The sequence below is a fragment of the Mytilus galloprovincialis genome, chromosome 5 (assembly GCF_965363235.1).
Source record: "Mytilus galloprovincialis chromosome 5, xbMytGall1.hap1.1, whole genome shotgun sequence".
In the NCBI taxonomy this organism is placed as follows: domain Eukaryota; kingdom Metazoa; phylum Mollusca; class Bivalvia; order Mytilida; family Mytilidae; genus Mytilus; species Mytilus galloprovincialis.
In genome coordinates, this window is record NC_134842.1 from 58,274,206 (window position 1) to 58,300,481 (window position 26,276).

The window sequence follows — 26,276 nt, forward strand, 5'->3', positions numbered from 1 at the left end:
TTCAGTTTACAATCGTTAATTTGCGCTTTGACTGAAATATGACTTCACAAGGAAGTACGTCTATCCTCTCCATTGTCGAATATTGTCATAGCGACGCTAGGGTGAATTCGAAGACGCTGAAATGTTATGGCTGCATGTTTGGTAAGTCTTTCGAAGCACAAAATTAATTTCAAACGCCGTTATGTAGCTACAATAACGGCATTTTTTTCAACGGATCTTTGCGAAAAAGTGCATTTAGGCAGAATATGTTGTAAGGCTAGTAAAAATTGTCTACCTCCGACGGGACTCGAACCCGCAATCCCCGGCTTAGGAGGCCGGTGCCTTATCCATTGGGCCACGGAGGCGTATGTAGTTGTGCATTTTAATACCCATGTAATTCGTGGACGTCGTTTCTGTAAATTCGCACATATCCTTGAAATCAACTTTCTAGTGAACTTGAAAATTAATAATAAGGAGGACAGAAACTACAAATGGCAAACTGTATTTCATCGATTGATCTCATATCTGTATAAATTTCATCAGTTTCATAAGTTTTCTGTATAAAAATCTCATGTCGAAAACAGTTTCTAAATATTTTCAATATCAAAGTGATGATTCCATGCATTCCGGCGTTTCTTAGCTTTATATGCCTTTATTTTAGTCACCTTAGTGTCTACGACCATATCACGCTGAAAACACCGGTTCTCGTCCGATCACCGCAGTTAAGCAGCGTCGAGCTCGGTTAGTACTTGGATGGGTGACCGCCTGGGAATACCGGGTGTTGTAGACATTCCTTTTTATAATTTTCTCTGTCTGTTCCTGTCTTCTTCTCAGTAGCTCCTTCACCTGTCCTCTTTTTTTTCTTCATTTTATTTTGTCCCTGCATGTTCATATTTACCTTGATAAAACTGTTACAAAAAGGTCGACAGACGAGTTCCTAAGTCACTACAACATGTACAAGTCGTAACGAATATAACTTTACCGGTAAATTTGTCAAATTAGGAAAAACACGAAATATTCAGTTTACAATCGTTAATTTGCGCTTTGACTGAAATATGACTTCACAAGGAAGTACGTCTATCCTCTCCATTGTCGAATATTGTCATAGCGACGCTAGGGTGAATTCGAAGACGCTGAAATGTTATGGCTGCATGTTTGGTAAGTCTTTCGAAGCACAAAATTAATTTCAAACGCCGTTATGTAGCTACAATAACGGCATTTTTTTCAACGGATCTTTGCGAAAAAGTGCATTTAGGCAGAATATGTTGTAAGGCTAGTAAAAATTGTCTACCTCCGACGGGACTCGAACCCGCAATCCCCGGCTTAGGAGGCCGGTGCCTTATCCATTGGGCCACGGAGGCGTATGTAGTTGTGCATTTTAATACCCATGTAATTCGTGGACGTCGTTTCTGTAAATTCGCACATATCCTTGAAATCAACTTTCTAGTGAACTTGAAAATTAATAATAAGGAGGACAGAAACTACAAATGGCAAACTGTATTTCATCGATTGATCTCATATCTGTATAAATTTCATCAGTTTCATAAGTTTTCTGTATAAAAATCTCATGTCGAAAACAGTTTCTAAATATTTTCAATATCAAAGTGATGATTCCATGCATTCCGGCGTTTCTTAGCTTTATATGCCTTTATTTTAGTCACCTTAGTGTCTACGACCATATCACGCTGAAAACACCGGTTCTCGTCCGATCACCGCAGTTAAGCAGCGTCGAGCTCGGTTAGTACTTGGATGGGTGACCGCCTGGGAATACCGGGTGTTGTAGACATTCCTTTTTATAATTTTCTCTGTCTGTTCCTGTCTTCTTCTCAGTAGCTCCTTCACCTGTCCTCTTTTTTTTCTTCATTTTATTTTGTCCCTGCATGTTCATATTTACCTTGATAAAACTGTTACAAAAAGGTCGACAGACGAGTTCCTAAGTCACTACAACATGTACAAGTCGTAACGAATATAACTTTACCGGTAAATTTGTCAAATTAGGAAAAACACGAAATATTCAGTTTACAATCGTTAATTTGCGCTTTGACTGAAATATGACTTCACAAGGAAGTACGTCTATCCTCTCCATTGTCGAATATTGTCATAGCGACGCTAGGGTGAATTCGAAGACGCTGAAATGTTATGGCTGCATGTTTGGTAAGTCTTTCGAAGCACAAAATTAATTTCAAACGCCGTTATGTAGCTACAATAACGGCATTTTTTTCAACGGATCTTTGCGAAAAAGTGCATTTAGGCAGAATATGTTGTAAGGCTAGTAAAAATTGTCTACCTCCGACGGGACTCGAACCCGCAATCCCCGGCTTAGGAGGCCGGTGCCTTATCCATTGGGCCACGGAGGCGTATGTAGTTGTGCATTTTAATACCCATGTAATTCGTGGACGTCGTTTCTGTAAATTCGCACATATCCTTGAAATCAACTTTCTAGTGAACTTGAAAATTAATAATAAGGAGGACAGAAACTACAAATGGCAAACTGTATTTCATCGATTGATCTCATATCTGTATAAATTTCATCAGTTTCATAAGTTTTCTGTATAAAAATCTCATGTCGAAAACAGTTTCTAAATATTTTCAATATCAAAGTGATGATTCCATGCATTCCGGCGTTTCTTAGCTTTATATGCCTTTATTTTAGTCACCTTAGTGTCTACGACCATATCACGCTGAAAACACCGGTTCTCGTCCGATCACCGCAGTTAAGCAGCGTCGAGCTCGGTTATAGTACTTGGATGGGTGACCGCCTGGGAATACCGGGTGTTGTAGACATTCCTTTTTATAATTTTCTCTGTCTGTTCCTGTCTTCTTCTCAGTAGCTCCTTCACCTGTCCTCTTTTTTTTCTTCATTTTATTTTGTCCCTGCATGTTCATATTTACCTTGATAAAACTGTTACAAAAAGGTCGACAGACGAGTTCCTAAGTCACTACAACATGTACAAGTCGTAACGAATATAACTTTACCGGTAAATTTGTCAAATTAGGAAAAACACGAAATATTCAGTTTACAATCGTTAATTTGCGCTTTGACTGAAATATGACTTCACAAGGAAGTACGTCTATCCTCTCCATTGTCGAATATTGTCATAGCGACGCTAGGGTGAATTCGAAGACGCTGAAATGTTATGGCTGCATGTTTGGTAAGTCTTTCGAAGCACAAAATTAATTTCAAACGCCGTTATGTAGCTACAATAACGGCATTTTTTTCAACGGATCTTTGCGAAAAAGTGCATTTAGGCAGAATATGTTGTAAGGCTAGTAAAAATTGTCTACCTCCGACGGGACTCGAACCCGCAATCCCCGGCTTAGGAGGCCGGTGCCTTATCCATTGGGCCACGGAGGCGTATGTAGTTGTGCATTTTAATACCCATGTAATTCGTGGACGTCGTTTCTGTAAATTCGCACATATCCTTGAAATCAACTTTCTAGTGAACTTGAAAATTAATAATAAGGAGGACAGAAACTACAAATGGCAAACTGTATTTCATCGATTGATCTCATATCTGTATAAATTTCATCAGTTTCATAAGTTTTCTGTATAAAAATCTCATGTCGAAAACAGTTTCTAAATATTTTCAATATCAAAGTGATGATTCCATGCATTCCGGCGTTTCTTAGCTTTATATGCCTTTATTTTAGTCACCTTAGTGTCTACGACCATATCACGCTGAAAACACCGGTTCTCGTCCGATCACCGCAGTTAAGCAGCGTCGAGCTCGGTTATAGTACTTGGATGGGTGACCGCCTGGGAATACCGGGTGTTGTAGACATTCCTTTTTATAATTTTCTCTGTCTGTTCCTGTCTTCTTCTCAGTAGCTCCTTCACCTGTCCTCTTTTTTTTCTTCATTTTATTTTGTCCCTGCATGTTCATATTTACCTTGATAAAACTGTTACAAAAAGGTCGACAGACGAGTTCCTAAGTCACTACAACATGTACAAGTCGTAACGAATATAACTTTACCGGTAAATTTGTCAAATTAGGAAAAACACGAAATATTCAGTTTACAATCGTTAATTTGCGCTTTGACTGAAATATGACTTCACAAGGAAGTACGTCTATCCTCTCCATTGTCGAATATTGTCATAGCGACGCTAGGGTGAATTCGAAGACGCTGAAATGTTATGGCTGCATGTTTGGTAAGTCTTTCGAAGCACAAAATTAATTTCAAACGCCGTTATGTAGCTACAATAACGGCATTTTTTTCAACGGATCTTTGCGAAAAAGTGCATTTAGGCAGAATATGTTGTAAGGCTAGTAAAAATTGTCTACCTCCGACGGGACTCGAACCCGCAATCCCCGGCTTAGGAGGCCGGTGCCTTATCCATTGGGCCACGGAGGCGTATGTAGTTGTGCATTTTAATACCCATGTAATTCGTGGACGTCGTTTCTGTAAATTCGCACATATCCTTGAAATCAACTTTCTAGTGAACTTGAAAATTAATAATAAGGAGGACAGAAACTACAAATGGCAAACTGTATTTCATCGATTGATCTCATATCTGTATAAATTTCATCAGTTTCATAAGTTTTCTGTATAAAAATCTCATGTCGAAAACAGTTTCTAAATATTTTCAATATCAAAGTGATGATTCCATGCATTCCGGCGTTTCTTAGCTTTATATGCCTTTATTTTAGTCACCTTAGTGTCTACGACCATATCACGCTGAAAACACCGGTTCTCGTCCGATCACCGCAGTTAAGCAGCGTCGAGCTCGGTTAGTACTTGGATGGGTGACCGCCTGGGAATACCGGGTGTTGTAGACATTCCTTTTTATAATTTTCTCTGTCTGTTCCTGTCTTCTTCTCAGTAGCTCCTTCACCTGTCCTCTTTTTTTTCTTCATTTTATTTTGTCCCTGCATGTTCATATTTACCTTGATAAAACTGTTACAAAAAGGTCGACAGACGAGTTCCTAAGTCACTACAACATGTACAAGTCGTAACGAATATAACTTTACCGGTAAATTTGTCAAATTAGGAAAAACACGAAATATTCAGTTTACAATCGTTAATTTGCGCTTTGACTGAAATATGACTTCACAAGGAAGTACGTCTATCCTCTCCATTGTCGAATATTGTCATAGCGACGCTAGGGTGAATTCGAAGACGCTGAAATGTTATGGCTGCATGTTTGGTAAGTCTTTCGAAGCACAAAATTAATTTCAAACGCCGTTATGTAGCTACAATAACGGCATTTTTTTCAACGGATCTTTGCGAAAAAGTGCATTTAGGCAGAATATGTTGTAAGGCTAGTAAAAATTGTCTACCTCCGACGGGACTCGAACCCGCAATCCCCGGCTTAGGAGGCCGGTGCCTTATCCATTGGGCCACGGAGGCGTATGTAGTTGTGCATTTTAATACCCATGTAATTCGTGGACGTCGTTTCTGTAAATTCGCACATATCCTTGAAATCAACTTTCTAGTGAACTTGAAAATTAATAATAAGGAGGACAGAAACTACAAATGGCAAACTGTATTTCATCGATTGATCTCATATCTGTATAAATTTCATCAGTTTCATAAGTTTTCTGTATAAAAATCTCATGTCGAAAACAGTTTCTAAATATTTTCAATATCAAAGTGATGATTCCATGCATTCCGGCGTTTCTTAGCTTTATATGCCTTTATTTTAGTCACCTTAGTGTCTACGACCATATCACGCTGAAAACACCGGTTCTCGTCCGATCACCGCAGTTAAGCAGCGTCGAGCTCGGTTAGTACTTGGATGGGTGACCGCCTGGGAATACCGGGTGTTGTAGACATTCCTTTTTATAATTTTCTCTGTCTGTTCCTGTCTTCTTCTCAGTAGCTCCTTCACCTGTCCTCTTTTTTTTCTTCATTTTATTTTGTCCCTGCATGTTCATATTTACCTTGATAAAACTGTTACAAAAAGGTCGACAGACGAGTTCCTAAGTCACTACAACATGTACAAGTCGTAACGAATATAACTTTACCGGTAAATTTGTCAAATTAGGAAAAACACGAAATATTCAGTTTACAATCGTTAATTTGCGCTTTGACTGAAATATGACTTCACAAGGAAGTACGTCTATCCTCTCCATTGTCGAATATTGTCATAGCGACGCTAGGGTGAATTCGAAGACGCTGAAATGTTATGGCTGCATGTTTGGTAAGTCTTTCGAAGCACAAAATTAATTTCAAACGCCGTTATGCAGCTACAATAACGGCATTTTTTTCAACGGATCTTTGCGAAAAAGTGCATTTAGGCAGAATATGTTGTAAGGCTAGTAAAAATTGTCTACCTCCGACGGGACTCGAACCCGCAATCCCCGGCTTAGGAGGCCGGTGCCTTATCCATTGGGCCACGGAGGCGTATGTAGTTGTGCATTTTAATACCCATGTAATTCGTGGACGTCGTTTCTGTAAATTCGCACATATCCTTGAAATCAACTTTCTAGTGAACTTGAAAATTAATAATAAGGAGGACAGAAACTACAAATGGCAAACTGTATTTCATCGATTGATCTCATATCTGTATAAATTTCATCAGTTTCATAAGTTTTCTGTATAAAAATCTCATGTCGAAAACAGTTTCTAAATATTTTCAATATCAAAGTGATGATTCCATGCATTCCGGCGTTTCTTAGCTTTATATGCCTTTATTTTAGTCACCTTAGTGTCTACGACCATATCACGCTGAAAACACCGGTTCTCGTCCGATCACCGCAGTTAAGCAGCGTCGAGCTCGGTTAGTACTTGGATGGGTGACCGCCTGGGAATACCGGGTGTTGTAGACATTCCTTTTTATAATTTTCTCTGTCTGTTCCTGTCTTCTTCTCAGTAGCTCCTTCACCTGTCCTCTTTTTTTTCTTCATTTTATTTTGTCCCTGCATGTTCATATTTACCTTGATAAAACTGTTACAAAAAGGTCGACAGACGAGTTCCTAAGTCACTACAACATGTACAAGTCGTAACGAATATAACTTTACCGGTAAATTTGTCAAATTAGGAAAAACACGAAATATTCAGTTTACAATCGTTAATTTGCGCTTTGACTGAAATATGACTTCACAAGGAAGTACGTCTATCCTCTCCATTGTCGAATATTGTCATAGCGACGCTAGGGTGAATTCGAAGACGCTGAAATGTTATGGCTGCATGTTTGGTAAGTCTTTCGAAGCACAAAATTAATTTCAAACGCCGTTATGTAGCTACAATAACGGCATTTTTTTCAACGGATCTTTGCGAAAAAGTGCATTTAGGCAGAATATGTTGTAAGGCTAGTAAAAATTGTCTACCTCCGACGGGACTCGAACCCGCAATCCCCGGCTTAGGAGGCCGGTGCCTTATCCATTGGGCCACGGAGGCGTATGTAGTTGTGCATTTTAATACCCATGTAATTCGTGGACGTCGTTTCTGTAAATTCGCACATATCCTTGAAATCAACTTTCTAGTGAACTTGAAAATTAATAATAAGGAGGACAGAAACTACAAATGGCAAACTGTATTTCATCGATTGATCCATATCTGTATAAATTTCATCAGTTTCATAAGTTTTCTGTATAAAAATCTCATGTCGAAAACAGTTTCTAAATATTTTCAATATCAAAGTGATGATTCCATGCATTCCGGCGTTTCTTAGCTTTATATGCCTTTATTTTAGTCACCTTAGTGTCTACGACCATATCACGCTGAAAACACCGGTTCTCGTCCGATCACCGCAGTTAAGCAGCGTCGAGCTCGGTTAGTACTTGGATGGGTGACCGCCTGGGAATACCGGGTGTTGTAGACATTCCTTTTTATAATTTTCTCTGTCTGTTCCTGTCTTCTTCTCAGTAGCTCCTTCACCTGTCCTCTTTTTTTTCTTCATTTTATTTTGTCCCTGCATGTTCATATTTACCTTGATAAAACTGTTACAAAAAGGTCGACAGACGAGTTCCTAAGTCACTACAACATGTACAAGTCGTAACGAATATAACTTTACCGGTAAATTTGTCAAATTAGGAAAAACACGAAATATTCAGTTTACAATCGTTAATTTGCGCTTTGACTGAAATATGACTTCACAAGGAAGTACGTCTATCCTCTCCATTGTCGAATATTGTCATAGCGACGCTAGGGTGAATTCGAAGACGCTGAAATGTTATGGCTGCATGTTTGGTAAGTCTTTCGAAGCACAAAATTAATTTCAAACGCCGTTATGTAGCTACAATAACGGCATTTTTTTCAACGGATCTTTGCGAAAAAGTGCATTTAGGCAGAATATGTTGTAAGGCTAGTAAAAATTGTCTACCTCCGACGGGACTCGAACCCGCAATCCCCGGCTTAGGAGGCCGGTGCCTTATCCATTGGGCCACGGAGGCGTATGTAGTTGTGCATTTTAATACCCATGTAATTCGTGGACGTCGTTTCTGTAAATTCGCACATATCCTTGAAATCAACTTTCTAGTGAACTTGAAAATTAATAATAAGGAGGACAGAAACTACAAATGGCAAACTGTATTTCATCGATTGATCTCATATCTGTATAAATTTCATCAGTTTCATAAGTTTTCTGTATAAAAATCTCATGTCGAAAACAGTTTCTAAATATTTTCAATATCAAAGTGATGATTCCATGCATTCCGGCGTTTCTTAGCTTTATATGCCTTTATTTTAGTCACCTTAGTGTCTACGACCATATCACGCTGAAAACACCGGTTCTCGTCCGATCACCGCAGTTAAGCAGCGTCGAGCTCGGTTAGTACTTGGATGGGTGACCGCCTGGGAATACCGGGTGTTGTAGACATTCCTTTTTATAATTTTCTCTGTCTGTTCCTGTCTTCTTCTCAGTAGCTCCTTCACCTGTCCTCTTTTTTTTCTTCATTTTATTTTGTCCCTGCATGTTCATATTTACCTTGATAAAACTGTTACAAAAAGGTCGACAGACGAGTTCCTAAGTCACTACAACATGTACAAGTCGTAACGAATATAACTTTACCGGTAAATTTGTCAAATTAGGAAAAACACGAAATATTCAGTTTACAATCGTTAATTTGCGCTTTGACTGAAATATGACTTCACAAGGAAGTACGTCTATCCTCTCCATTGTCGAATATTGTCATAGCGACGCTAGGGTGAATTCGAAGACGCTGAAATGTTATGGCTGCATGTTTGGTAAGTCTTTCGAAGCACAAAATTAATTTCAAACGCCGTTATGCAGCTACAATAACGGCATTTTTTTCAACGGATCTTTGCGAAAAAGTGCATTTAGGCAGAATATGTTGTAAGGCTAGTAAAAATTGTCTACCTCCGACGGGACTCGAACCCGCAATCCCCGGCTTAGGAGGCCGGTGCCTTATCCATTGGGCCACGGAGGCGTATGTAGTTGTGCATTTTAATACCCATGTAATTCGTGGACGTCGTTTCTGTAAATTCGCACATATCCTTGAAATCAACTTTCTAGTGAACTTGAAAATTAATAATAAGGAGGACAGAAACTACAAATGGCAAACTGTATTTCATCGATTGATCTCATATCTGTATAAATTTCATCAGTTTCATAAGTTTTCTGTATAAAAATCTCATGTCGAAAACAGTTTCTAAATATTTTCAATATCAAAGTGATGATTCCATGCATTCCGGCGTTTCTTAGCTTTATATGCCTTTATTTTAGTCACCTTAGTGTCTACGACCATATCACGCTGAAAACACCGGTTCTCGTCCGATCACCGCAGTTAAGCAGCGTCGAGCTCGGTTAGTACTTGGATGGGTGACCGCCTGGGAATACCGGGTGTTGTAGACATTCCTTTTTATAATTTTCTCTGTCTGTTCCTGTCTTCTTCTCAGTAGCTCCTTCACCTGTCCTCTTTTTTTTCTTCATTTTATTTTGTCCCTGCATGTTCATATTTACCTTGATAAAACTGTTACAAAAAGGTCGACAGACGAGTTCCTAAGTCACTACAACATGTACAAGTCGTAACGAATATAACTTTACCGGTAAATTTGTCAAATTAGGAAAAACACGAAATATTCAGTTTACAATCGTTAATTTGCGCTTTGACTGAAATATGACTTCACAAGGAAGTACGTCTATCCTCTCCATTGTCGAATATTGTCATAGCGACGCTAGGGTGAATTCGAAGACGCTGAAATGTTATGGCTGCATGTTTGGTAAGTCTTTCGAAGCACAAAATTAATTTCAAACGCCGTTATGTAGCTACAATAACGGCATTTTTTTCAACGGATCTTTGCGAAAAAGTGCATTTAGGCAGAATATGTTGTAAGGCTAGTAAAAATTGTCTACCTCCGACGGGACTCGAACCCGCAATCCCCGGCTTAGGAGGCCGGTGCCTTATCCATTGGGCCACGGAGGCGTATGTAGTTGTGCATTTTAATACCCATGTAATTCGTGGACGTCGTTTCTGTAAATTCGCACATATCCTTGAAATCAACTTTCTAGTGAACTTGAAAATTAATAATAAGGAGGACAGAAACTACAAATGGCAAACTGTATTTCATCGATTGATCCATATCTGTATAAATTTCATCAGTTTCATAAGTTTTCTGTATAAAAATCTCATGTCGAAAACAGTTTCTAAATATTTTCAATATCAAAGTGATGATTCCATGCATTCCGGCGTTTCTTAGCTTTATATGCCTTTATTTTAGTCACCTTAGTGTCTACGACCATATCACGCTGAAAACACCGGTTCTCGTCCGATCACCGCAGTTAAGCAGCGTCGAGCTCGGTTAGTACTTGGATGGGTGACCGCCTGGGAATACCGGGTGTTGTAGACATTCCTTTTTATAATTTTCTCTGTCTGTTCCTGTCTTCTTCTCAGTAGCTCCTTCACCTGTCCTCTTTTTTTTCTTCATTTTATTTTGTCCCTGCATGTTCATATTTACCTTGATAAAACTGTTACAAAAAGGTCGACAGACGAGTTCCTAAGTCACTACAACATGTACAAGTCGTAACGAATATAACTTTACCGGTAAATTTGTCAAATTAGGAAAAACACGAAATATTCAGTTTAGAATCGTTAATTTGCGCTTTGACTGAAATATGACTTCACAAGGAAGTACGTCTATCCTCTCCATTGTCGAATATTGTCATAGCGACGCTAGGGTGAATTCGAAGACGCTGAAATGTTATGGCTGCATGTTTGGTAAGTCTTTCGAAGCACAAAATTAATTTCAAACGCCGTTATGTAGCTACAATAACGGCATTTTTTTCAACGGATCTTTGCGAAAAAGTGCATTTAGGCAGAATATGTTGTAAGGCTAGTAAAAATTGTCTACCTCCGACGGGACTCGAACCCGCAATCCCCGGCTTAGGAGGCCGGTGCCTTATCCATTGGGCCACGGAGGCGTATGTAGTTGTGCATTTTAATACCCATGTAATTCGTGGACGTCGTTTCTGTAAATTCGCACATATCCTTGAAATCAACTTTCTAGTGAACTTGAAAATTAATAATAAGGAGGACAGAAACTACAAATGGCAAACTGTATTTCATCGATTGATCTCATATCTGTATAAATTTCATCAGTTTCATAAGTTTTCTGTATAAAAATCTCATGTCGAAAACAGTTTCTAAATATTTTCAATATCAAAGTGATGATTCCATGCATTCCGGCGTTTCTTAGCTTTATATGCCTTTATTTTAGTCACCTTAGTGTCTACGACCATATCACGCTGAAAACACCGGTTCTCGTCCGATCACCGCAGTTAAGCAGCGTCGAGCTCGGTTAGTACTTGGATGGGTGACCGCCTGGGAATACCGGGTGTTGTAGACATTCCTTTTTATAATTTTCTCTGTCTGTTCCTGTCTTCTTCTCAGTAGCTCCTTCACCTGTCCTCTTTTTTTTCTTCATTTTATTTTGTCCCTGCATGTTCATATTTACCTTGATAAAACTGTTACAAAAAGGTCGACAGACGAGTTCCTAAGTCACTACAACATGTACAAGTCGTAACGAATATAACTTTACCGGTAAATTTGTCAAATTAGGAAAAACACGAAATATTCAGTTTACAATCGTTAATTTGCGCTTTGACTGAAATATGACTTCACAAGGAAGTACGTCTATCCTCTCCATTGTCGAATATTGTCATAGCGACGCTAGGGTGAATTCGAAGACGCTGAAATGTTATGGCTGCATGTTTGGTAAGTCTTTCGAAGCACAAAATTAATTTCAAACGCCGTTATGTAGCTACAATAACGGCATTTTTTTCAACGGATCTTTGCGAAAAAGTGCATTTAGGCAGAATATGTTGTAAGGCTAGTAAAAATTGTCTACCTCCGACGGGACTCGAACCCGCAATCCCCGGCTTAGGAGGCCGGTGCCTTATCCATTGGGCCACGGAGGCGTATGTAGTTGTGCATTTTAATACCCATGTAATTCGTGGACGTCGTTTCTGTAAATTCGCACATATCCTTGAAATCAACTTTCTAGTGAACTTGAAAATTAATAATAAGGAGGACAGAAACTACAAATGGCAAACTGTATTTCATCGATTGATCTCATATGTGTATAAATTTCATCAGTTTCATAAGTTTTCTGTATAAAAATCTCATGTCGAAAACAGTTTCTAAATATTTTCAATATCAAAGTGATGATTCCATGCATTCCGGCGTTTCTTAGCTTTATATGCCTTTATTTTAGTCACCTTAGTGTCTACGACCATATCACGCTGAAAACACCGGTTCTCGTCCGATCACCGCAGTTAAGCAGCGTCGAGCTCGGTTAGTACTTGGATGGGTGACCGCCTGGGAATACCGGGTGTTGTAGACATTCCTTTTTATAATTTTCTCTGTCTGTTCCTGTCTTCTTCTCAGTAGCTCCTTCACCTGTCCTCTTTTTTTTCTTCATTTTATTTTGTCCCTGCATGTTCATATTTACCTTGATAAAACTGTTACAAAAAGGTCGACAGACGAGTTCCTAAGTCACTGAAACATGTACAAGTCGTAACGAATATAACTTTACCGGTAAATTTGTCAAATTAGGAAAAACACGAAATATTCAGTTTACAATCGTTAATTTGCGCTTTGACTGAAATATGACTTCACAAGGAAGTACGTCTATCCTCTCCATTGTCGAATATTGTCATAGCGACGCTAGGGTGAATTCGAAGACGCTGAAATGTTATGGCTGCATGTTTGGTAAGTCTTTCGAAGCACAAAATTAATTTCAAACGCCGTTATGTAGCTACAATAACGGCATTTTTTTCAACGGATCTTTGCGAAAAAGTGCATTTAGGCAGAATATGTTGTAAGGCTAGTAAAAATTGTCTACCTCCGACGGGACTCGAACCCGCAATCCCCGGCTTAGGAGGCCGGTGCCTTATCCATTGGGCCACGGAGGCGTATGTAGTTGTGCATTTTAATACCCATGTAATTCGTGGACGTCGTTTCTGTAAATTCGCACATATCCTTGAAATCAACTTTCTAGTGAACTTGAAAATTAATAATAAGGAGGACAGAAACTACAAATGGCAAACTGTATTTCATCGATTGATCTCATATGTGTATAAATTTCATCAGTTTCATAAGTTTTCTGTATAAAAATCTCATGTCGAAAACAGTTTCTAAATATTTTCAATATCAAAGTGATGATTCCATGCATTCCGGCGTTTCTTAGCTTTATATGCCTTTATTTTAGTCACCTTAGTGTCTACGACCATATCACGCTGAAAACACCGGTTCTCGTCCGATCACCGCAGTTAAGCAGCGTCGAGCTCGGTTAGTACTTGGATGGGTGACCGCCTGGGAATACCGGGTGTTGTAGACATTCCTTTTTATAATTTTCTCTGTCTGTTCCTGTCTTCTTCTCAGTAGCTCCTTCACCTGTCCTCTTTTTTTTCTTCATTTTATTTTGTCCCTGCATGTTCATATTTACCTTGATAAAACTGTTACAAAAAGGTCGACAGACGAGTTCCTAAGTCACTGAAACATGTACAAGTCGTAACGAATATAACTTTACCGGTAAATTTGTCAAATTAGGAAAAACACGAAATATTCAGTTTACAATCGTTAATTTGCGCTTTGACTGAAATATGACTTCACAAGGAAGTACGTCTATCCTCTCCATTGTCGAATATTGTCATAGCGACGCTAGGGTGAATTCGAAGACGCTGAAATGTTATGGCTGCATGTTTGGTAAGTCTTTCGAAGCACAAAATTAATTTCAAACGCCGTTATGTAGCTACAATAACGGCATTTTTTTCAACGGATCTTTGCGAAAAAGTGCATTTAGGCAGAATATGTTGTAAGGCTAGTAAAAATTGTCTACCTCCGACGGGACTCGAACCCGCAATCCCCGGCTTAGGAGGCCGGTGCCTTTTTTTTTTATCTTTATTAAAATCAAACATCATATAATACAAATAAAACAAAATATAAAATCAATTGTCCTTGATTGTTCTCATTATAGCTATATGCTATACTTTGTATTCACAATACTGTTATTTCTCATTTCAGGTACACAATAATTATTACAATTTAAAGACTAGAACATTGTCTGTTTCTTCTAACAAAGGGTTATCCATTACAAACTTTTTTTGAAATATATGACTCATATTATGACATCGACAGAGATAGACATACATATATGTTACATAATGTTTTAATGTATATTTAAATAATTTTATCAAATTTACACTAGAATAACCACTATTCAACAAGTTTCTCCTTCTGAAGATACAAAATCTGGCAACAGACATAAAAAAATTAAGAAAAGAATCATTCACACCTTTCATATGCCATCTCAATCCCAAAATCAATAGTTCCTCACTTCTTACTAAACTAATCTTATCTGAATCACAGTTTTCAAATATTCTAACTAATAAGGATGACAAATAATTATGAAAATCTTCAAGTTTATCACAATTCATAAATATATGCAGGATGTCTTCCTTTTCACTGCAACACACTTTACAGATATTATCATCAACTAAACCTATCTTTTGAAGTTTTACATTAGTAAAAATACAGTTATGTAACACCTTAAAGTCTAAATCAACCAAATTAGAAGGTTTCCAATACATATTGACATGTTCCCATATTTTACTGAATGCTTCAGAACTCACATCAAATTCTGATTTCCATAACTCAATACCAACAGGTTCTTCAACAATATTTTCCAACATAATAGTATATAATGTTTTAGTACTACATAATTTCAAATCATAATGCACATTTTTACAAATAATTGAAATGTCTATTGTTCTTGGTATAGATATTCTGTGAATATCAGTGTTCACTGTGTTTTTCCATTCTACAGGTATAACATTCAACAAGTTTCTATATCTATCAACTACATATTGTACATTAACATCTTCATATACAACTTGAATCATTTCAACTATAGCATGATCAGGCAAGAAACCAGTTTTTACTTCAAAACATATATCTTTGAGACAAACAATACCAGCACCTATAAAATCGTGCCATACAATTGTTCTGTTATTAAAAACAATATTTGGATTAACAAACAAAGGCTGGTCATAAATATTTTCTACAGACAATGGAAACTCTATTTGTTTCCTTATACAATTCAGTGCTTGAAAAAATTCTTGATAAACAACAGGCAGTTTTTTCAATTCACAATTAGGTATCACAGTATAAAAAACATTATGACAAAGTTTCATCTCATAAATTGAAGATACAAAATACTTAAATGTGTATTTCCATAACACTTCATATTCATCATCTAACAATCTACCTAGAAATTTTAGCCTAAAAGCATAAATTTTACATTTGATATCAGCAACATTTAAACCACCTCTACTTTTATCATCTACTATACAGTTGTATTTTACTAAGTGACATCTATTTTTCCATATAAAATTCACACAAAGTCTTTTTATCTCTATATAAGCCCATTCAGGTAATGCAGTTACAAATAAGGCATACCAAAGTCTAGATAACATCAGTGAATTAATTACACTAACCCTGCCATGTATAGTTAATCTTCTCAACAACCATATGTTGAGAAGGGATTTTATCTTAACTATCTTATTTTTCCAATTCATTTCATCACACATTTTTCTATTTTTTCCAATAAAAACTCCTAACAGTTGAAAATAATCTTCACAAACCTTAAGACCAATATAGTCTTTTTCTACTGCAGATAAAGTACCAGTACCTAAACATAATATCTCTGATTTTTGTCTATTTATTTTAGCACCTGTTGCTTTGCTATACAAATCAAATTCCTTAAACACTTCAGGAATTGATTCCTTATTACATAAAGACAAAGTTGTATCATCAGCATGTTGATAAATCAAACCAATCTTATTACTATTTGGGATATTAATTCCCTTTATATTTACATTTTGTACAATTTTACAATGCAGAGGTTCTGCAACAAATACATACAATAAAGCACTTATAGGACAACCTTGCCTAATACCATTCTTTATAACAAAATACTTTGTTAAAAAACCATTACATTTCACTGCACTATTTATACCATTATAAAATATGCTAATCCATTTCACAAATCTATCACCAAAACCAAATTTCTTCAGTACTTCTAACAGATAAGTATGACTAACTCTATCAAAAGCATTTGCTTGATCTAATTTTAAAAAATATCCCTCAAGATCATCTCTTTCAACAAGTTCCATAATATCTCTTACATTTGAAATATTATTTGAGATATCTCTTCCAATAACACAACAAGTTTGATCTTCAGAAATTATCTTTGGTAATACATACTTTAATCTGTTTGACATTATTCTTGCTAAAATTTTGTAATCTACTTGTAATAAAGATATTGGCCTATAATTTTTCAAAAAATTCCTTTCTCCTTTTTTCTTATAAACTAGACTTATAATTCCACATTTCATTGATCTACTTAAAATACCTTCTTCTTCAATAGCATCAAACAATTTCAGTAACACATATTTTAATTCAGAATAAAATTTACAATAAAACTCTACAGTTAGTCCATCTGAGCCTGGACTTTTATTTTTAGACAACTGATTAATAGCTTTACATAGTTCATCTTCTGTTACATCATCATTACACATAGTGTTATCATCCTCATTTACTGTTTTTGTAACATAATTTAACAATTCTGACATCTTATTTTCATCAGTAGTTACACATGAATATAAGTCACTAAAAAAACTATGTTGTAATTCTAAAATACCTTCAGTATCTGACACAGTATCACCATTTTCATTTAACAATTCTTTTATAGCATTACTCTCTTGTTTATACTTTTCTAAATTTAGAAAGTATTTTGTGTTTTTATCAGACTCCACAGCCCATATAGCTTTAGCTCTTAAGACAGCTCCTTTACACTTTTCTATTTCAAAATTTGACAGTTCTAATTTCAGACTTTCTAATTTGGCAATATCAATTACCATACCACTAGCTGCCTTTGAACAAATATTATTGATTTGCCTTTCTAATTTATAATACTCTCTCTTATTTTGTTTAGCTAAATCAGATGACAATATCTGAGAATATCTTTTAATTCTATATTTTAAATTATCCCACCAAACTAAAAAATCTCTATGAAATAATTCACTTTCTTTTTCTTGTGATATAATATCTTTGACTCTTTGAACATATTCTTCATTAAACAACAATGTATTATTCAAAACCCAGAGTCCAGGACCTCTTTCGATACATGTACAATTTAAATTCATGATAACAAAAGAATGGTCACTCATACTAGTAACATTATAATACAAACTTTGTACAAAAGATGACATATTCCTACTTATAAGAAAATAATCTATTCTACTTTGTTGTAGTTTACCCTCTGAAATTCTTTTCCAGGAAAATATTTGACAATCTGGGTTTCTAGCCCTCCATATATCATATAAATTATTATCATTCATCAATTTAGAAAGTTTTCTATAGGGTTCATCATTCATATGACATGTTTTACTCCCTCTATCTAACACAGACAAAGAAGTATTAAAATCACCTCCAATAATCAAATTATCTAAATCTTTAGTATAATCTATCACAAAATCAAAGAAGTTACATCTATCAGAAACGACATTAGGTGCATACAAAGAAACCAAATTCACCAATGTATCATTCTCATGATAAGTCACATGAATAAATCTACCTTGTTTATCTTTATAAATACATTTTATTTTATCTTTATAATATTTGCTAACTAGAACAGCTACACCCTGTCTGCCATCCGTACCATTACTATAATAAATATCACCTTCATACATATGTTTCATACTTTGAATGAAACCATCATCCCAAAATGTTTCTTGTAGTAATACAATACCAAATTTTCTGTCTTGTACAATACTTAGAAATCTTTGTAAATTTACAACATTTCTCATACCATTACAATTCAAACTACATATAACAACCATTACAAAAAATATTAAACAATGACATATATTTCTATCCATTTTTACTTCTTGTTTTTTTTTTTGGACAAATTTCTAACAGTTTGACTATTCAGATTTGGAGCAACATTAAGTTTTCTCCTCCTATCTTTCATTTCTTTTTTTCTAATTTTTTTCAACATTTTAACACTAATACATTTTTCCTTTCCACTATTAGTAATTTTACTCTCTGTATCTAACTCCACATCAGAACAGACAAGTGATTCCGTATAACTACTTGCACCTTCAACAATGACTTCTTCGTCATCATCTAAGGTGCTATACTCATCATCTATATTTATCGACTGCTCCTCTGTTGACATCTCTTCATTACACTCCTCTGTTACAACAACGTCAACAGAAGAGCATTCTTCATTTTTTTTCTTTTTCACAACATCATCAGAATCACTGTCTGCTCTCTTGTTTTTCTCTTGAACCTGTTCAATAGCATTACTATCATCATCACAATCATAACCATCATCAAAAATTTCTTCATCTCTGTCCAATTTCCTCTTCCTACTGTCTTCCTGTATTCCACCACTATTGACATGTACCTCTGCTACAATAGTTTTAACATTTTTGTGAGAATCATCTACTATTTTCAACTCTGTTTGTTCATCCTCATTTATGTTTTCACTACTTTCTGCATCATCATCCTTAACTACCTCATTTTCATCATTGTTATCCTTATCACCATCAATGTTTTGATCCATACAGGTACAATCTTTCAACAAATTCGAGCAATTTGCACAATTACATTCACATGGTTGTCTTTCACAATCCTGACATGGACACACGCATGATTCTTCATGGCAGTACATACAGCTACAAACACACGGGTAAAGTTCACATTTTGAACAAACACAGCTGCATACCTTATTGCCACAGACTCTACATTTGCAATTACAAAAGAATTTGCCACATTCTTTACAATTTTTTGACGCATGAGGTGTTCTGTCCTCCATTCCAGGAGCAACCCGAGCACAAACACACAATAGTGGTAAATTACTGCACGACTTGCATTTTGTTGCTTTACAATACCTCTTTGAATGTCCAACCGCACCACAGCCATAACATTCAAAATGAGGACAACTATTTTTCATATGATCCGGCGACGAGCATTCCGAACATACTTTTGTTTGATTGTTGTGTTTTAGTCTGAAATATTTTGTATCAGATCCTATTTTGAACGGTATTGTCCAGGGTAACGCTACTAAACCTGGAGGGAACTTACATCTCATGAACCTAGTACCATCCGCAACTTGTGTACCAGGGACAGTTCTTCTATAAATCGGAGATACGACATTGACTCCTTTTATGGCTAATTTAATACGAATATCTTCATCTGGAACATAAGACGGCAGTTTCATAATAGACACAACAGTAATATCTGAATGCATCAAGCTTACTGAATATTCCCGACTTCCGATAGATACACCACCCATCATCTTTAAAGCATTCTGTTTACTATCCATAGTGACATCGTACGACGATGCATCATGCTGAACCACAGCTAAAACAGTATTAAGACCTGTGATAGTCTCAACTTCTTCAATAATTAATCTCTCTTTAACCACATTTGTATTTACCCGTTCAATCCTTATAGTACAATCCCTTGAGTACGCTTTATCTCCAACAACATAGTTCTGTTTCTGTCGATTCGGAGATCGAAAACGTTTATTAGTCACCTTATCCATTTTTCCGAACGCAAAACACAAATTCAGAAAAACGAAGTAAGACACGTTACTGTCCCCTTCAAACTAAATCCCCTCCCCCTTATCCTGTTTGCCGATAAACAGGAATAAGGGTACTCAAATAAGTCAAAATACAGTCAAAAACGTTCTTTTTGCATTAATAAATACTATGTACAACAATTCAAGTGGAAAACATTCATCCAAACTCACCAATTTCGGAATTTTTATAGAGTCCTATAACCACTACATCTTGACCTTTCGGTGCGTTCGAACCATCCGTAAGTCTTTCGAAGCACAAAATTAATTTCAAACGCCGTTATGTAGCTACAATAACGGCATTTTTTTCAACGGATCTTTGCGAAAAAGTGCATTTAGGCAGAATATGTTGTAAGGCTAGTAAAAATTGTCTACCTCCGACGGGACTCGAACCCGCAATCCCCGGCTTAGGAGGCCGGTGCCTTATCCATTGGGCCACGGAGGCGTATGTAGTTGTGCATTTTAATACCCATGTAATTCGTGGACGTCGTTTCTGTAAATTCGCACATATCCTTGAAATCAACTTTCTAGTGAACTTGAAAATTAATAATAAGGAGGACAGAAACTACAAATGGCAAACTGTATTTCATCGATTGATCTCATATCTGTATAAATTTCATCAGTTTCATAAGTTTTCTGTATAAAAATCTCATGTCGAAAACAGTTTCTAAATATTTTCAATATCAAAGTGATGATTCCATGCATTCCGGCGTTTCTTAGCTTTATATGCCTTTATTTTAGTCACCTTAGTGTCTACGACCATATCACGCTGAAAACATCGGTTCTCGTCCGATCACCGCAGTTAAGCAGCGTCGAGCTCGGTTAGTACTTGGATGGGTGACCGCCTGGGAATACCGGGTGTTGTAGACATTCCTTTTTATAATTTTCTCTGTCTGTTCCTGTCTTCTTCTCAGTAGCTCCTTCACCTGTCCTCTTTTTTTTCTTCATTTTATTTTGTCCCTGCATGTTCATATTTACCTTGATAAAACTGTTACAAAAAGGTCGACAGACGAGTTCCTAAGTCACTACAACATGTACAAGTCGTAACGAATATAACTTTACCGGTAAATTTGTCAAATTAGGAAAAACACGAAATATTCAGTTTACAATCGTTAATTTGCGCTTTGACTGAAATATGACTTCACAAGGAAGTACGTCTATCCTCTCCATTGTCGAATATTGTCATAGCGACGCTAGGGTGAATTCGAAGACGCTGAAATGTTATGGCTGCATGTTTGGTAAGTCTTTCGAAGCACAAAATTAATTTCAAACGCCGTTATGTAGCTACAATAACGGCATTTTTTTCAACGGATCTTTGCGAAAAAGTGCATTTAGGCAGAATATGTTGTAAGGCTAGTAAAAATTGTCTACCTCCGACGGGACTCGAACCCGCAATCCCCGGCTTAGGAGGCCGGTGCCTTATCCATTGGGCCACGGAGGCGTATGTAGTTGTGCATTTTAATACCCATGTAATTCGTGGACGTCGTTTCTGTAAATTCGCACATATCCTTGAAATCAACTTTCTAGTGAACTTGAAAATTAATAATAAGGAGGACAGAAACTACAAATGGCAAACTGTATTTCATCGATTGATCTCATATCTGTATAAATTTCATCAGTTTCATAAGTTTTCTGTATAAAAATCTCATGTCGAAAACAGTTTCTAAATATTTTCAATATCAAAGTGATGATTCCATGCATTCCGGCGTTTCTTAGCTTTATATGCCTTTATTTTAGTCACCTTAGTGTCTACGACCATATCACGCTGAAAACACCGGTTCTCGTCCGATCACCGCAGTTAAGCAGCGTCGAGCTCGGTTAGTACTTGGATGGGTGACCGCCTGGGAATACCGGGTGTTGTAGACATTCCTTTTTATAATTTTCTCTGTCTGTTCCTGTCTTCTTCTCAGTAGCTCCTTCACCTGTCCTCTTTTTTTTCTTCATTTTATTTTGTCCCTGCATGTTCATATTTACCTTGATAAAACTGTTACAAAAAGGTCGACAGACGAGTTCCTAAGTCACTACAACATGTACAAGTCGTAACGAATATAACTTTACCGGTAAATTTGTCAAATTAGGAAAAACACGAAATATTCAGTTTACAATCGTTAATTTGCGCTTTGACTGAAATATGACTTCACAAGGAAGTACGTCTATCCTCTCCATTGTCGAATATTGTCATAGCGACGCTAGGGTGAATTCGAAGACGCTGAAATGTTATGGCTGCATGTTTGGTAAGTCTTTCGAAGCACAAAATTAATTTCAAACGCCGTTATGTAGCTACAATAACGGCATTTTTTTCAACGGATCTTTGCGAAAAAGTGCATTTAGGCAGAATATGTTGTAAGGCTAGTAAAAATTGTCTACCTCCGACGGGACTCGAACCCGCAATCCCCGGCTTAGGAGGCCGGTGCCTTATCCATTGGGCCACGGAGGCGTATGTAGTTGTGCATTTTAATACCCATGTAATTCGTGGACGTCGTTTCTGTAAATTCGCACATATCCTTGAAATCAACTTTCTAGTGAACTTGAAAATTAATAATAAGGAGGACAGAAACTACAAATGGCAAACTGTATTTCATCGATTGATCTCATATCTGTATAAATTTCATCAGTTTCATAAGTTTTCTGTATAAAAATCTCATGTCGAAAACAGTTTCTAAATATTTTCAATATCAAAGTGATGATTCCATGCATTCCGGCGTTTCTTAGCTTTATATGCCTTTATTTTAGTCACCTTAGTGTCTACGACCATATCACGCTGAAAACACCGGTTCTCGTCCGATCACCGCAGTTAAGCAGCGTCGAGCTCGGTTAGTACTTGGATGGGTGACCGCCTGGGAATACCGGGTGTTGTAGACATTCCTTTTTATAATTTTCTCTGTCTGTTCCTGTCTTCTTCTCAGTAGCTCCTTCACCTGTCCTCTTTTTTTTCTTCATTTTATTTTGTCCCTGCATGTTCATATTTACCTTGATAAAACTGTTACAAAAAGGTCGACAGACGAGTTCCTAAGTCACTACAACATGTACAAGTCGTAACGAATATAACTTTACCGGTAAATTTGTCAAATTAGGAAAAACACGAAATATTCAGTTTACAATCGTTAATTTGCGCTTTGACTGAAATATGACTTCACAAGGAAGTACGTCTATCCTCTCCATTGTCGAATATTGTCATAGCGACGCTAGGGTGAATTCGAAGACGCTGAAATGTTATGGCTGCATGTTTGGTAAGTCTTTCGAAGCACAAAATTAATTTCAAACGCCGTTATGTAGCTACAATAACGGCATTTTTTTCAACGGATCTTTGCGAAAAAGTGCATTTAGGCAGAATATGTTGTAAGGCTAGTAAAAATTGTCTACCTCCGACGGGACTCGAACCCGCAATCCCCGGCTTAGGAGGCCGGTGCCTTATCCATTGGGCCACGGAGGCGTATGTAGTTGTGCATTTTAATACCCATGTAATTCGTGGACGTCGTTTCTGTAAATTCGCACATATCCTTGAAATCAACTTTCTAGTGAACTTGAAAATTAATAATAAGGAGGACAGAAACTACAAATGGCAAACTGTATTTCATCGATTGATCTCATATCTGTATAAATTTCATCAGTTTCATAAGTTTTCTGTATAAAAATCTCATGTCGAAAACAGTTTCTAAATATTTTCAATATCAAAGTGATGATTCCATGCATTCCGGCGTTTCTTAGCTTTATATGCCTTTATTTTAGTCACCTTAGTGTCTACGACCATATCACGCTGAAAACACCGGTTCTCGTCCGATCACCGCAGTTAAGCAGCGTCGAGCTCGGTTAGTACTTGGATGGGTGACCGCCTGGGAATACCGGGTGTTGTAGACATTCCTTTTTATAATTTTCTCTGTCTGTTCCTGTCTTCTTCTCAGTAGCTCCTTCACCTGTCCTCTTTTTTTTCTTCATTTTATTTTGTCCCTGCATGTTCATATTTACCTTGATAAAACTGTTACAAAAAGGTCGACAGACGAGTTCCTAAGTCACTACAACATGTACAAGTCGTAACGAATATAACTTTACCGGTAAATTTGTCAAATTAGGAAAAACACGAAATATTCAGTTTACAATCGTTAATTTGCGCTTTGACTGAAATATGACTTCACAAGGAAGTACGTCTATCCTCTCCATTGTCGAATATTGTCATAGCGACGCTAGGGTGAATTCGAAGACGCTGAAATGTTATGGCTGCATGTTTGGTAAGTCTTTCGAAGCACAAAATTAATTTCAAACGCCGTTATGTAGCTACAATAACGGCATTTTTTTCAACGGATCTTTGCGAAAAAGTGCATTTAGGCAGAATATGTTGTAAGGCTAGTAAAAATTGTCTACCTCCGACGGGACTCGAACCCGCAATCCCCGGCTTAGGAGGCCGGTGCCTTATCCATTGGGCCACGGAGGCGTATGTAGTTGTGCATTTTAATACCCATGTAATTCGTGGACGTCGTTTCTGTAAATTCGCACATATCCTTGAAATCAACTTTCTAGTGAACTTGAAAATTAATAATAAGGAGGACAGAAACTACAAATGGCAAACTGTATTTCATCGATTGATCTCATATCTGTATAAATTTCATCAGTTTCATAAGTTTTCTGTATAAAAATCTCATGTCGAAAACAGTTTCTAAATATTTTCAATATCAAAGTGATGATTCCATGCATTCCGGCGTTTCTTAGCTTTATATGCCTTTATTTTAGTCACCTTAGTGTCTACGACCATATCACGCTGAAAACACCGGTTCTCGTCCGATCACCGCAGTTAAGCAGCGTCGAGCTCGGTTAGTACTTGGATGGGTGACCGCCTGGGAATACCGGGTGTTGTAGACATTCCTTTTTATAATTTTCTCTGTCTGTTCCTGTCTTCTTCTCAGTAGCTCCTTCACCTGTCCTCTTTTTTTTCTTCATTTTATTTTGTCCCTGCATGTTCATATTTACCTTGATAAAACTGTTACAAAAAGGTCGACAGACGAGTTCCTAAGTCACTACAACATGTACAAGTCGTAACGAATATAACTTTACCGGTAAATTTGTCAAATTAGGAAAAACACGAAATATTCAGTTTACAATCGTTAATTTGCGCTTTGACTGAAATATGACTTCACAAGGAAGTACGTCTATCCTCTCCATTGTCGAATATTGTCATAGCGACGCTAGGGTGAATTCGAAGACGCTGAAATGTTATGGCTGCATGTTTGGTAAGTCTTTCGAAGCACAAAATTAATTTCAAACGCCGTTATGTAGCTACAATAACGGCATTTTTTTCAACGGATCTTTGCGAAAAAGTGCATTTAGGCAGAATATGTTGTAAGGCTAGTAAAAATTGTCTACCTCCGACGGGACTCGAACCCGCAATCCCCGGCTTAGGAGGCCGGTGCCTTATCCATTGGGCCACGGAGGCGTATGTAGTTGTGCATTTTAATACCCATGTAATTCGTGGACGTCGTTTCTGTAAATTCGCACATATCCTTGAAATCAACTTTCTAGTGAACTTGAAAATTAATAATAAGGAGGACAGAAACTACAAATGGCAAACTGTATTTCATCGATTGATCTCATATCTGTATAAATTTCATCAGTTTCATAAGTTTTCTGTATAAAAATCTCATGTCGAAAACAGTTTCTAAATATTTTCAATATCAAAGTGATGATTCCATGCATTCCGGCGTTTCTTAGCTTTATATGCCTTTATTTTAGTCACCTTAGTGTCTACGACCATATCACGCTGAAAACACCGGTTCTCGTCCGATCACCGCAGTTAAGCAGCGTCGAGCTCGGTTAGTACTTGGATGGGTGACCGCCTGGGAATACCGGGTGTTGTAGACATTCCTTTTTATAATTTTCTCTGTCTGTTCCTGTCTTCTTCTCAGTAGCTCCTTCACCTGTCCTCTTTTTTTTCTTCATTTTATTTTGTCCCTGCATGTTCATATTTACCTTGATAAAACTGTTACAAAAAGGTCGACAGACGAGTTCCTAAGTCACTACAACATGTACAAGTCGTAACGAATATAACTTTACCGGTAAATTTGTCAAATTAGGAAAAACACGAAATATTCAGTTTACAATCGTTAATTTGCGCTTTGACTGAAATATGACTTCACAAGGAAGTACGTCTATCCTCTCCATTGTCGAATATTGTCATAGCGACGCTAGGGTGAATTCGAAGACGCTGAAATGTTATGGCTGCATGTTTGGTAAGTCTTTCGAAGCACAAAATTAATTTC

General features: G+C 37.0%; 40 non-coding genes across 40 annotated transcripts; 20 read left to right on the plus strand and 20 right to left on the minus strand.

The window, feature by feature from the left end:
• Positions 1 to 271: 271 nt before the first annotated feature.
• Positions 272 to 344, minus strand: Trnar-ccu (transfer RNA arginine (anticodon CCU)). Its single transcript has one exon. It is a non-coding gene; the product is annotated as a tRNA-Arg (tRNA).
• Positions 345 to 650: 306 nt separating this feature from the next.
• On the plus strand, positions 651 to 769 carry LOC143077074 (5S ribosomal RNA). The gene has a single exon (XR_012978846.1). It is a non-coding gene; the product is annotated as a 5S ribosomal RNA (ribosomal RNA).
• Positions 770 to 1,267: 498 nt separating this feature from the next.
• Trnar-ccu (transfer RNA arginine (anticodon CCU)) lies at positions 1,268 to 1,340 on the minus strand. Its single transcript has one exon. It is a non-coding gene; the product is annotated as a tRNA-Arg (tRNA).
• A 306-nt stretch (positions 1,341 to 1,646) lies between these two features.
• On the plus strand, positions 1,647 to 1,765 carry LOC143077078 (5S ribosomal RNA). The gene has a single exon (XR_012978848.1). It is a non-coding gene; the product is annotated as a 5S ribosomal RNA (ribosomal RNA).
• A 498-nt stretch (positions 1,766 to 2,263) lies between these two features.
• On the minus strand, positions 2,264 to 2,336 carry Trnar-ccu (transfer RNA arginine (anticodon CCU)). The gene has a single exon. It is a non-coding gene; the product is annotated as a tRNA-Arg (tRNA).
• A 306-nt stretch (positions 2,337 to 2,642) lies between these two features.
• LOC143077111 (5S ribosomal RNA) lies at positions 2,643 to 2,763 on the plus strand. The gene has a single exon (XR_012978879.1). It is a non-coding gene; the product is annotated as a 5S ribosomal RNA (ribosomal RNA).
• Positions 2,764 to 3,261: 498 nt separating this feature from the next.
• On the minus strand, positions 3,262 to 3,334 carry Trnar-ccu (transfer RNA arginine (anticodon CCU)). The gene has a single exon. It is a non-coding gene; the product is annotated as a tRNA-Arg (tRNA).
• A 306-nt stretch (positions 3,335 to 3,640) lies between these two features.
• On the plus strand, positions 3,641 to 3,761 carry LOC143077113 (5S ribosomal RNA). Its single transcript, XR_012978881.1, has one exon. It is a non-coding gene; the product is annotated as a 5S ribosomal RNA (ribosomal RNA).
• A 498-nt stretch (positions 3,762 to 4,259) lies between these two features.
• Trnar-ccu (transfer RNA arginine (anticodon CCU)) lies at positions 4,260 to 4,332 on the minus strand. The gene has a single exon. It is a non-coding gene; the product is annotated as a tRNA-Arg (tRNA).
• Positions 4,333 to 4,638: 306 nt separating this feature from the next.
• On the plus strand, positions 4,639 to 4,757 carry LOC143077079 (5S ribosomal RNA). The gene has a single exon (XR_012978849.1). It is a non-coding gene; the product is annotated as a 5S ribosomal RNA (ribosomal RNA).
• A 498-nt stretch (positions 4,758 to 5,255) lies between these two features.
• On the minus strand, positions 5,256 to 5,328 carry Trnar-ccu (transfer RNA arginine (anticodon CCU)). Its single transcript has one exon. It is a non-coding gene; the product is annotated as a tRNA-Arg (tRNA).
• Positions 5,329 to 5,634: 306 nt separating this feature from the next.
• Positions 5,635 to 5,753, plus strand: LOC143077080 (5S ribosomal RNA). The gene has a single exon (XR_012978850.1). It is a non-coding gene; the product is annotated as a 5S ribosomal RNA (ribosomal RNA).
• Positions 5,754 to 6,251: 498 nt separating this feature from the next.
• On the minus strand, positions 6,252 to 6,324 carry Trnar-ccu (transfer RNA arginine (anticodon CCU)). Its single transcript has one exon. It is a non-coding gene; the product is annotated as a tRNA-Arg (tRNA).
• A 306-nt stretch (positions 6,325 to 6,630) lies between these two features.
• On the plus strand, positions 6,631 to 6,749 carry LOC143077081 (5S ribosomal RNA). Its single transcript, XR_012978851.1, has one exon. It is a non-coding gene; the product is annotated as a 5S ribosomal RNA (ribosomal RNA).
• A 498-nt stretch (positions 6,750 to 7,247) lies between these two features.
• Trnar-ccu (transfer RNA arginine (anticodon CCU)) lies at positions 7,248 to 7,320 on the minus strand. The gene has a single exon. It is a non-coding gene; the product is annotated as a tRNA-Arg (tRNA).
• A 305-nt stretch (positions 7,321 to 7,625) lies between these two features.
• LOC143077082 (5S ribosomal RNA) lies at positions 7,626 to 7,744 on the plus strand. Its single transcript, XR_012978852.1, has one exon. It is a non-coding gene; the product is annotated as a 5S ribosomal RNA (ribosomal RNA).
• Positions 7,745 to 8,242: 498 nt separating this feature from the next.
• Trnar-ccu (transfer RNA arginine (anticodon CCU)) lies at positions 8,243 to 8,315 on the minus strand. Its single transcript has one exon. It is a non-coding gene; the product is annotated as a tRNA-Arg (tRNA).
• A 306-nt stretch (positions 8,316 to 8,621) lies between these two features.
• On the plus strand, positions 8,622 to 8,740 carry LOC143077083 (5S ribosomal RNA). Its single transcript, XR_012978853.1, has one exon. It is a non-coding gene; the product is annotated as a 5S ribosomal RNA (ribosomal RNA).
• A 498-nt stretch (positions 8,741 to 9,238) lies between these two features.
• Trnar-ccu (transfer RNA arginine (anticodon CCU)) lies at positions 9,239 to 9,311 on the minus strand. The gene has a single exon. It is a non-coding gene; the product is annotated as a tRNA-Arg (tRNA).
• A 306-nt stretch (positions 9,312 to 9,617) lies between these two features.
• On the plus strand, positions 9,618 to 9,736 carry LOC143077084 (5S ribosomal RNA). The gene has a single exon (XR_012978854.1). It is a non-coding gene; the product is annotated as a 5S ribosomal RNA (ribosomal RNA).
• Positions 9,737 to 10,234: 498 nt separating this feature from the next.
• Trnar-ccu (transfer RNA arginine (anticodon CCU)) lies at positions 10,235 to 10,307 on the minus strand. Its single transcript has one exon. It is a non-coding gene; the product is annotated as a tRNA-Arg (tRNA).
• A 305-nt stretch (positions 10,308 to 10,612) lies between these two features.
• Positions 10,613 to 10,731, plus strand: LOC143077085 (5S ribosomal RNA). The gene has a single exon (XR_012978855.1). It is a non-coding gene; the product is annotated as a 5S ribosomal RNA (ribosomal RNA).
• Positions 10,732 to 11,229: 498 nt separating this feature from the next.
• Positions 11,230 to 11,302, minus strand: Trnar-ccu (transfer RNA arginine (anticodon CCU)). Its single transcript has one exon. It is a non-coding gene; the product is annotated as a tRNA-Arg (tRNA).
• A 306-nt stretch (positions 11,303 to 11,608) lies between these two features.
• On the plus strand, positions 11,609 to 11,727 carry LOC143077086 (5S ribosomal RNA). Its single transcript, XR_012978856.1, has one exon. It is a non-coding gene; the product is annotated as a 5S ribosomal RNA (ribosomal RNA).
• Positions 11,728 to 12,225: 498 nt separating this feature from the next.
• Positions 12,226 to 12,298, minus strand: Trnar-ccu (transfer RNA arginine (anticodon CCU)). The gene has a single exon. It is a non-coding gene; the product is annotated as a tRNA-Arg (tRNA).
• Positions 12,299 to 12,604: 306 nt separating this feature from the next.
• Positions 12,605 to 12,723, plus strand: LOC143077087 (5S ribosomal RNA). Its single transcript, XR_012978857.1, has one exon. It is a non-coding gene; the product is annotated as a 5S ribosomal RNA (ribosomal RNA).
• A 498-nt stretch (positions 12,724 to 13,221) lies between these two features.
• Positions 13,222 to 13,294, minus strand: Trnar-ccu (transfer RNA arginine (anticodon CCU)). Its single transcript has one exon. It is a non-coding gene; the product is annotated as a tRNA-Arg (tRNA).
• A 306-nt stretch (positions 13,295 to 13,600) lies between these two features.
• Positions 13,601 to 13,719, plus strand: LOC143077089 (5S ribosomal RNA). The gene has a single exon (XR_012978859.1). It is a non-coding gene; the product is annotated as a 5S ribosomal RNA (ribosomal RNA).
• Positions 13,720 to 20,400: 6,681 nt separating this feature from the next.
• Positions 20,401 to 20,473, minus strand: Trnar-ccu (transfer RNA arginine (anticodon CCU)). The gene has a single exon. It is a non-coding gene; the product is annotated as a tRNA-Arg (tRNA).
• Positions 20,474 to 20,779: 306 nt separating this feature from the next.
• LOC143077109 (5S ribosomal RNA) lies at positions 20,780 to 20,898 on the plus strand. Its single transcript, XR_012978877.1, has one exon. It is a non-coding gene; the product is annotated as a 5S ribosomal RNA (ribosomal RNA).
• Positions 20,899 to 21,396: 498 nt separating this feature from the next.
• Trnar-ccu (transfer RNA arginine (anticodon CCU)) lies at positions 21,397 to 21,469 on the minus strand. Its single transcript has one exon. It is a non-coding gene; the product is annotated as a tRNA-Arg (tRNA).
• A 306-nt stretch (positions 21,470 to 21,775) lies between these two features.
• Positions 21,776 to 21,894, plus strand: LOC143077090 (5S ribosomal RNA). Its single transcript, XR_012978860.1, has one exon. It is a non-coding gene; the product is annotated as a 5S ribosomal RNA (ribosomal RNA).
• Positions 21,895 to 22,392: 498 nt separating this feature from the next.
• Trnar-ccu (transfer RNA arginine (anticodon CCU)) lies at positions 22,393 to 22,465 on the minus strand. Its single transcript has one exon. It is a non-coding gene; the product is annotated as a tRNA-Arg (tRNA).
• Positions 22,466 to 22,771: 306 nt separating this feature from the next.
• Positions 22,772 to 22,890, plus strand: LOC143077091 (5S ribosomal RNA). Its single transcript, XR_012978861.1, has one exon. It is a non-coding gene; the product is annotated as a 5S ribosomal RNA (ribosomal RNA).
• A 498-nt stretch (positions 22,891 to 23,388) lies between these two features.
• Positions 23,389 to 23,461, minus strand: Trnar-ccu (transfer RNA arginine (anticodon CCU)). The gene has a single exon. It is a non-coding gene; the product is annotated as a tRNA-Arg (tRNA).
• A 306-nt stretch (positions 23,462 to 23,767) lies between these two features.
• On the plus strand, positions 23,768 to 23,886 carry LOC143077093 (5S ribosomal RNA). Its single transcript, XR_012978862.1, has one exon. It is a non-coding gene; the product is annotated as a 5S ribosomal RNA (ribosomal RNA).
• Positions 23,887 to 24,384: 498 nt separating this feature from the next.
• On the minus strand, positions 24,385 to 24,457 carry Trnar-ccu (transfer RNA arginine (anticodon CCU)). The gene has a single exon. It is a non-coding gene; the product is annotated as a tRNA-Arg (tRNA).
• Positions 24,458 to 24,763: 306 nt separating this feature from the next.
• LOC143077094 (5S ribosomal RNA) lies at positions 24,764 to 24,882 on the plus strand. Its single transcript, XR_012978863.1, has one exon. It is a non-coding gene; the product is annotated as a 5S ribosomal RNA (ribosomal RNA).
• Positions 24,883 to 25,380: 498 nt separating this feature from the next.
• Trnar-ccu (transfer RNA arginine (anticodon CCU)) lies at positions 25,381 to 25,453 on the minus strand. The gene has a single exon. It is a non-coding gene; the product is annotated as a tRNA-Arg (tRNA).
• A 306-nt stretch (positions 25,454 to 25,759) lies between these two features.
• LOC143077095 (5S ribosomal RNA) lies at positions 25,760 to 25,878 on the plus strand. Its single transcript, XR_012978864.1, has one exon. It is a non-coding gene; the product is annotated as a 5S ribosomal RNA (ribosomal RNA).
• The last annotated feature ends 398 nt before the right edge of the window (positions 25,879 to 26,276 follow it).